This window comes from Salvia hispanica, chromosome 5, assembly GCF_029641045.1.
Source record: "Salvia hispanica isolate PSC_SH4W2 chromosome 5, Shi_PSC_v1, whole genome shotgun sequence".
Classification (NCBI taxonomy): Eukaryota; Viridiplantae; Streptophyta; class Magnoliopsida; order Lamiales; family Lamiaceae; genus Salvia; species Salvia hispanica.
The window spans coordinates 42,718,247-42,726,595 of record NC_142696.1 but is presented as its reverse complement, the minus strand read 5'-3'; the positions used below and the strand labels follow the sequence as shown (position 1 = coordinate 42,726,595).

The 8,349-nt window shown below is 39.0% G+C and overlaps 2 long non-coding RNA genes across 2 annotated transcripts; both read left to right on the top strand.

Annotated features, from left to right (window-relative positions):
* Nucleotides 1–1,613: 1,613 nt before the first annotated feature.
* Nucleotides 1,614–2,305, top strand: LOC125187282 (uncharacterized). The gene is made up of 3 exons (XR_007170589.2): nt 1,614–1,734; nt 1,858–1,910; nt 2,024–2,305. It is a non-coding gene; the product is annotated as an uncharacterized LOC125187282 (long non-coding RNA).
* A 4,045-nt stretch (nt 2,306–6,350) lies between these two features.
* Nucleotides 6,351–7,741, top strand: LOC125216039 (uncharacterized). The gene is made up of 3 exons (XR_016130354.1): nt 6,351–6,607; nt 6,701–6,823; nt 7,605–7,741. It is a non-coding gene; the product is annotated as an uncharacterized LOC125216039 (long non-coding RNA).
* Nucleotides 7,742–8,349: the final 608 nt, after the last annotated feature.

Below are 8,349 nucleotides of genomic sequence, written 5' to 3'. Positions count from 1 at the left end.
ACCAAGATGCCCCCGGGTTCGGGTGGGCACCCGAACTCGAATCGGGAGGGAGCGGCAGCTCTGCTCGTACTTCTACTCCTACTCCTACTCCTACTCCTCCTACTCGTGGTACCCGCACCCCGTACACTCCAGATGAGATGATGCAGATGTTCAAAGCCTACTTGGCAGTCTCCGAAGACCCGGATGTTGGCACGAACCAAATCGGGGAAACATATTGGTGGCGCATCACTCGTCTTTACAATGAAACCTGGCCTGGGGGAACCATCTATCGCAATGATAGTATGGTGCGCAATTGCATTTTCAGAGCCAACGAGGCAATCGGTAAGTTCTAGGGGTATTACCAACAGGAAGAGCGGGTGGCGGGGAGCGGCAAGAGCGAGCTCGACATCATCAGTGCCGCCTTGGCGACCTACCAAAGCTTGGAGTTGAAACCGTTCAAGTACCTCAGTTGTTGGCAGGAGGGGCACCAACATCCGAAGTATAGGGGTGGCGTAGTAGCATCCTCCTCCAGCTCCTCCAGCAAACGGTCGAGGTCTGAGCAGACTAACTTGGGTATCCCCGACGCTGGCCCGAGCAGTTCCCGCCGGCCGCAAGGAATGAAGAAGGCGACGGCCAACCGCCGTCGCACCCCGACTCCATCCGCCCCCGCTCCCGCTCCCGCTCCCTTTGTGCCACCTCAACCCACGACCAACTCGTTGTGGGCCCTCTTGGGCCAACTCAATACGACCGATACGTCTAACATGACTCCCGACCAACTTGCAACACATGTGGGAATGATACGGGGTCTCAAGAGAACATTGGGGATAGAGGACTAGTCTTCCACGGGGGTATTTTTTAGTCTTTAATTATGTAATTTTTAATTTGTAGGATTTTAATTATGTATTTTTTATTTTCTAGGATTCTAATTGTGTATTTTTATTTTTTAGGATTTTAATTATGTAATTTTTTTTTTTACGATTTCAATTATGTAATTTTTATTTTTAATGTATTTTTATAATGTAGAAATATTTTTAGTAATTAAAGTATTTAAATTGAATAATAGAATGGTGGGACCCTTGAGCTTGTCCTTGCGGAAGAGTACGGATGTGGGTGTTGTGCTCTTGTCTAAGGACAAGGAGTTATAAAAGTGGATCCAGGCCCACTTCCGTGCTTTTAACTAAGAACACGGATATGGATGATACTGGGTACGTGTTGCAGGTGGGTAAGTCGTGGCATGACGATCACCATCACTAATCCCGCCAACTCACCAGCAACACTACCCAATACCTTCTTTGTCTAATCATGTAATTTTAACACTATATATTTATCAAATTACTATTCACATGAAAGAAATTAGTTTCTCTTTCAAAGTAACATGACAACAATAATAAACTTTACGCAAGTGGGAATATTTTTCCTAATTCTTAAAAATTAGTTAGACTATTTTGAAAAGGTGGTATCAAAATATTTTAATGTGTATAATGTTTGAAAGGAATAATGCATAGCTGTGTAGTTCCAATGCAAGTACAATATAAACATAATACTAATATTATGTTTGTTTTAATAAGTATTTTATTTGGTTCAACTCTTTCTCTACTTTAAATAGCAACCATAATTTTGATCAAAACCCCCACCTGTTTGACAAGAAATATAGAAACGGCCGGCGGTGGCTCATGGCGTTTGGACGGAGGCAGGTGGCATTGCTTCTCCTTCTTTACTTCTTGATGGTGTTTTCCACTGCAGTTCCAGTGTCAAGTAAGAGTTTTCGGCTATCTTATCTTTGACTTTATTTGATAGTAATGTTAATCTGAAATAAATAGTATTAAAATTTAGTATAGTTTTTATGATCAGTTAAATATCGACTGTTTTGTCCAACAGGACTCCCTAATCCAGATAAGAATCAAGTGTTACTCGACAAGTTTCACGTTCAGGTATCTCTCTCACAAATTTCACATAATATTATCAAGAAATTAAAACTGATTTAAAAACACGAAAATGATTTTACATTGACCGTTACTAATTATTCTCTATTTAAACTTTGTAGGATGTTAGAGAAATTGAGAATTATGAGGATGTGAAGGTAGAGTTGTAATCAATGTCGAACCCTTTCTTAAAGACCGAACTAGAGAACAAATCTGGGCCATAAGATCTAGTTTTTTATGAGATATGTTGCTGTGTAAATTTTTTTCGCTCTTCATTACAAGCCAATTTTACTTCATTGTATAGGTTTATTACTTCATTCTGTACGTAATACATTGAAACTACAACATGTTTTTACTTGCTTCAAGTAGGTTTTGAAATGATTCAACATATGCTTCGTTCGAATTCATTGACATGAGTTTTTACTTTATTCACATTAAAAAATGCAATTTATTCAAGTGAATTTATTACTTCATTCTGAAACGTTATTACTTCATTGGATAAGTTTTTTACTTTATTCCAGTAGGACTTCAAATGCTTCTATACATACTTCATTCATATAATTTATTATATTATTCCATGTGTTTATTACATCATATCAGTGTCGTAGCGGTGGTGATAGATATTGTAGAGAGAAAGAACGGCACGCGACGACGAAACTGCATTTACGTACTAGAATGAAGTAATAATCCTATTAGAATGAAGTAAAAACCTACCGGAATGAAGTAATATTGTAACGCCCCGCTTTTTCAAACCCTAATTTTCGGGTTATAAAATTTTTGCATTAAATGCCTTAAATGCTAGGATATGCGAATTAATTGATGAGTGATTAATTACATGGTGTCTTTGTGACCTAATTGCGTATGAGAATTGAGATTGAGTTGAATAGTCAACATGTTGAAATTATGACGTGGCTATTGAATAGTCAAAGATGTGGAAAATATGACGTGGCCGTTGAAAGGTCAATGCGTTGAGAAAAAGAAGAGGAAGTAAAGAAATGATTGATTTGGTGTGAATATTTGATGCGGAGTAATATAATTGTGGTGGATTATTTTATTAAGGGATGAGTGAGAATTAAATAGGAGCATTATTTAAGCATGTGGAATTTTCGGTCTCTCCTATTTTTTATTTGGAGAAGAAATCCTATTTTTCTTGGATTTAATTATTTGTTTGGGATGATTATCCAAATTAAATCCAAAGTCCAATTATACGTTAATTCCATCATGGGATTTTCGAAAACACCACCTTTGATATCCATGAGATTTTCGAAAATCTCATCTAGAAGGGAGGGAGAAATTATTTATTATATTATTTGATCTCTTATTTATTCTATTCCATGAATAAATATAAATATGCTAGAATATCCTACCATATCTTGCCATATCTAAGAAGATATTGCCATATCCTAATTTAATTAGGATTTATATTAAATTCCTTCTAAGGAATCAAAAGTCACGCCACTTTTCCTATTATTTGGGGAGATTTAATTATATATTCTTGCTCTGTGATATAATATTCTACTCCGTGAAATATTTGAATTTAATTATAGGCTAATTAAATAGCCTATAATTTTCGAATCCCCCTTATTTCTCTCTACTTCACGCCAACATCCAACCAACAAATCTTCCAAATCTTGATTTATTTAATTATTGGATATTATTTTGGCACTCTATAAATAAGAGAGAAGACCAAAACCCTAGATCATAAATCACGCGTCCTCCCACTATCAAAAACCGTCTCTCACTCTCTCCCCACTCTCTCCAAATTTTCTTCATCTTTTCTCCAAGATTTCTTCTACTTTTCTTCAAGAATTCTTCATCAATTGAGAAGAATCCAAGTTGAAGTTCAAGATTTTATTGAAGAACCAAAGCTATAATTTGTTTCTACCGATTGTTCTTTTGGAAAAGGTACTTTAATTTTGATCTCCTCTTCTTCTACCGATTAATCGGTGTTCTTGAGTCCACATGCACTTAGATTGAGTGAAGGGGAAATAAATTGATGAATTTTGGGATGCATGGATGTGTGTGTGTGTGTGGCCGTGTATGCGTGTGCGTGCACGCCTCGGCGTGCGTGCATGTGTGCGGTGTGTGCGTGTGTTGTGTGTGTGGAACACTCACGCGTGGCACGATTTAATGGTGAATTTGGAGTTGTTATTTGAATAAAAACGATATGCTAATCATACCTTGATTTTGGATGATGATATTAAAGATTTATCGATGGGAAAAAAAGGGAAACATGGGAACATGCATGATTTTGAAATCAATGATTGAAACTGATTTGTGATACGCCTAATTTAAAGGTGATACTTCGCGCTCTCAGCGTGATAAACGAGGAGAAGAGAATACTTTCGAGCTAAGCCGACGAGGTGGGCTTTCTTTTAAAATAAGGACTTTGTCCTAAACTGATATTGATGAGAATGAGATATGTGTTATCATGCCTTGATTTGTTTTGTCGTGCCTATCCCTTGTGGCTATGGCACTATTGATTTAATCGAATTCGGATCCTTGTAGAGCCGCAAACCCTACTTGGGTTACCAATGTTAGACCGAGTGCTGGCGTACGGGTCGGCCGGTCTAGTGACCTGGATTGCGGCCGCATTCCTTGTCATGTAGAATGAGGATATGGTAAACGTCGATGAGAAAAATGGTTGCGCGACCGTGATATTTGAGAAAGAATATATTTTGGTGCCTCGGATCTTTCTAAAGTTAAAACCCCGATGGACACTTGAAAATGGCATGATAATTACTACTGTTGATAAAACTGTTTTCGGCAATGAGCCCACTGAGTATGATTATAAGTACTCAGCCCTGCATGTGTTTTATTGGGATAGCCATTTGTTGGATTTCTTTGCTAAGGCATTATTCTTTTCCTATTTAATGGTTCATTAAATGCCTTGGTTAAATCCCTTTTTAAATGGAACCCTAGCCTATGATCTTGATACAGTTAAGTCCGCTTAGTTAACGATCGCCGCATTTATTATGTCACGACCGCGCTTTGCTAAGTATAGCATTGCTCGGTAAATCATGACCAGGGGAGGGAATTAAGAAGAGGGGGTAGAAAGGGGATGAAAGAATTAATGATAAGACAAATATTTCTTCATAAGATGAGAGGTGTTCACAAAACAACAAAGATCATGAGAATTTGGAAGAGTGTTTATCACAGATCACTCGTTACTGATCGTTTTTCCTATGACCCATCTACTACAAAATACTACGACAAAAGCACAGCGGAAGGAGTTGTAACCACATGGTCATGTGTATGAAGACACAAGCCACGAAAATTCTACAAAAGAGATGAGACGGCCTCCAACTCCACTCAGCCACCATTTCATCACTTGCTCAACCTGCACATTTAGAAATACATGCAGGGCTGAGTACGGGGTACTCAGTGAACACATTGCCGAAAGATACACATATAAGAAAAAGTTATTATCATGCCATCACAGTAACACACGGGGGTTTTTCTTAAAGGCCCGAGCTTACTAAGTTCATTTTCATAAAATTCGCCTGATCAGGCTAAGTTCATTCCAGCAATCCGCCATATCTAATGGTTCATTCTATGTCGGGAAGGTGGCCACCTTCCACGATCACATTGACCGGCCAACCCTTACGATGACTCACGGTCCATTCCTTTGTGCACACTAACTCGAATAGGATCTTGGTCCTATTGGAGCCGAATTCGTTTCATTCATTCATTCATTTGGCATCGCCAAGCAGATAGGCATCATAAAACAAATAATTTATGGCACGATAACATTTTAAAAAAAGTAAGTGCGATTTTATCAAACAAAAATCATTTCATATATTTAATAATTTTATCCACACTTAATGTGTTGTATATAAAGCCCACCTCAAAGCTTCCAAGTAAAACTCTACAAAAGCTCAACCTTGGGTAATCAAACTCCGCGAACACGCCCTTCTTGAAAGAGTATAATGATTTAAATTAGTTTTATGAACATTCATAAGGTGCATGACATGAAATGCTCCTACATGGAGTATGCGTCATATGATCGTGGTGCGATCAAGATCACTTCATTCCACTCAAGAAAAGTGGATCTCTATTTTATAAGACACCTTAAAGTAATTAAATAAGTATTTGGGAGAGGGTTCATTAAATCCATACATTCTTATCTTCAAGAAATTTAATTAACTAATTAATTAAGGAGGGCAAGACATTAATTTATCATAAGATTAATTTTTTGAAAGCTTCAAAACTTTTAAGAAATATTAATCCAAAACTAAGAGGTAAGGTTCATTTCATTTCTTATGCTTCAAAGCCCAAAATTCTCATTTCCTTTAAATTCTCGCCCCAAAAGAAATAATAAGAGACCATCTTACTAAATAAATAAATTACTTGGCCCAAAGGGGGGGGGGGCCAAGAGTGTTGCCCTAATTTCACTAAAAGAAATTAGCCTCCCATGTTCTCCTCCATTTCAAAAAAAAAAACATTTCTCCCCTCTCCCAACTTCTCACTCTCTCGCCACTCCCTCCGCCGGCGGTCTTGGCGTCACCGGCGAGCGACGCCGGCCGCCGGTCATCTCTCTCCTCTCCCCTCTCTCTCTTTCTCGGCCCCTCTCTCTCTCTCGGCCTCTCTCTCTCTCTCTCGGCCTCTCTCTCCGCCACGACGAACCACCGCCTCTGCCGCCGCTGCCGGGCCGCTGCTGCCGTCGCCGGTGGTTACACGGCGGTTTCACCGCCGTTGACCGAGAGGTAGGGTCTTCCCCCACTTCCCCTTCTTTCTCTTCTTCTTTATTTTCTCAACTTGAAGGCCTAGGACTAACAATTAAGTCTTGAAATGTGAAGATTTGGATAGATCGTGAAAAATGGGGTCGAAAGAGGTTAATTTCGTCACGAATCGCCGGAAAACTGCCGCTGCCACCGCTGGTCTGCCGCCGCCGCCGGTCTGGCAGTCCCTTCGCTCACGAGGTAAGCTTTTCCAAGATCGTCATTATTGTACGATGAAGATTTCTAGTAGTTTAGGCATTGCTTAATTGTTTTCTTTGTCTAAGCTTTCTATGGTTAAGGCAAAAATCCATTCTAGAAAGTCATATGCATATTTGATAAGAAATCAATTAGGGAAGAGGCATAATAATATGGTTTGAGTGTTAAGCACTTTATTCCTCAATGATCAAGCTCTAGTTGTGGTTTTAAGTTCTAGAATGTTAAAGAGGGTGTAAGAAGTGGTATTTGACATGGGAGGCTTCAAAAATTCATGCTTTACTAATTGTAATATGAAATTGACAATGTAGTAAGAAGAATAATTGTTAGGAGAATTTACCTTGAGAAAAGGAGAAGAAGAAGAATGGTAGTGTGTAGGAATTTGACCCCTCTTCTTCAAACACTTATGTGCATTGACATTTTGATAGAATTTGCTTAGGGAAAGATTTGTGGAGGAGCCAAAAGGTAGAGGATGATATGGTGGGATATTTATAAGGAAGAAAGATGCATGAGTTTAAATGGTTTAAAGCTTGATTCTCATGTGGAGGTGAAATGTCCAATGGGTAGGGACTTTTTGCCAAATGAGGCAAGTTGTCTCTTCAATCATTTGTCATGCCAAAAATGGCAAGAATATTATGTCTCGGCACTTAAAAAGGCGTGAGCCGTCAATTGGAAAACGTGAGCCGCCGTTTGGTTTGCGTGTTTGATGTGATTTGATTTCGTCGATTGTCTCGTCTTGATTTAACGTGCTTCTTATCCGTTCATGTAGGTATCGGGGTTCAAGACGTGGCTATTGCGCAAGATCCGGAGGGCATGGAGAGTACTTTATTTTTAATTAATATTTACTTAACGTTGAACTCGTGTACGGACTTTTATTAGAGCAAACATCTATTTTGACTATTACTATTTTTGTTCACTACTCAAAATATACTTCACAACGATTAATCATAACAAGAAGTAATAATAAGAAAATTTTAGACGCGAAACTTATATATATATATATATATAGATCGATGTTCTAAGCCTTAGGGTAAAAAGTCGGGATGTTACATTCTTTCCCCCTTACAAAAATTTCGTCCCGAAATTTGTAAGGGTCTATTCAAACAGTTCCGGGTATTTTTCTTTCATCTCGTCTTCTAGCTCCCATGTAGCTTCTTTGTATCCATGATGCTTCCACAAGACCTTCACCTAAGTGATGGATTTTGTCCTTAGTTGTTGCACCTTCCGGTCTAAGATTGCTTCTGGCTTCTCTTCGTAACTCAAGTCCGGGTTTAACATCATTTCTTCATGGTGGATCACATGTTTCGGGTCGTACACATATTTCCGCAGCTGCGAAACATGGAAGACGTTGTGCACGTTTCCGAAACTTGGTGGCAGCGCCAAACGATATGCAACGGGTCCAATTTCCTCCAGGATTTCGTAGGGGCCAATGAAACGAGGCCTAAGCTTCCCCTTTACCCCAAAACGTATTATCCCTTTAGAAGGGGACACCTTCAAGAAGACCTTGTCTCCTA